This window comes from Neophocaena asiaeorientalis, unplaced genomic scaffold (genome assembly GCF_003031525.2).
Source record: "Neophocaena asiaeorientalis asiaeorientalis breed wild unplaced genomic scaffold, Neophocaena_asiaeorientalis_V1.1 scaffold78, whole genome shotgun sequence".
NCBI lineage: Eukaryota > Metazoa > Chordata > Mammalia > Artiodactyla > Phocoenidae > Neophocaena > Neophocaena asiaeorientalis.
In genome coordinates, this window is record NW_020175018.1 from 14528937 (window position 1) to 14529444 (window position 508).

The window sequence follows — 508 nt, forward strand, 5'->3', positions numbered from 1 at the left end:
TGGGAGGGAGCAATGTCTGGGAGGGGACGGCTATAGGCACCCAGGCAGCACCACTAGCACCTCACATGTGTCCCAGAACCCTCACATGGGATCCAGGGGATCTAGCGAGGCAGGTGGGCAGAGGGGCATCCCCCATCCTCTGGAGTCATCAGATGACCTTAGACAACGTCTGATAACACTTCGAAGAGGCAGCAGAGCCCAGGGGCTTCGGAATCTTTCTAGAGCTGGCTTCCAATCGACTCTCTACTACTTGAGAGCTGAGTGACTTTGGGCTAATGACTGAGCTTCTGTCTGCTCATCTGTAAAATGGGTTTAGTGTTACTGCCTCCCTCTAGGGTTGCAGCGAGCACTCGAGGAAATAACAACTATGTGAAAGCGCTTAGCACACAGTAGCTGCTCAACTTCCATTGCTTGATTATAGTAACAGTAATAGACAATAACTGGGAAGCACAGATTCCTGAGGAAAGAAAGGGAGTTACTGTGGTGTGGGTGGGTGTGTGTGTGTGTG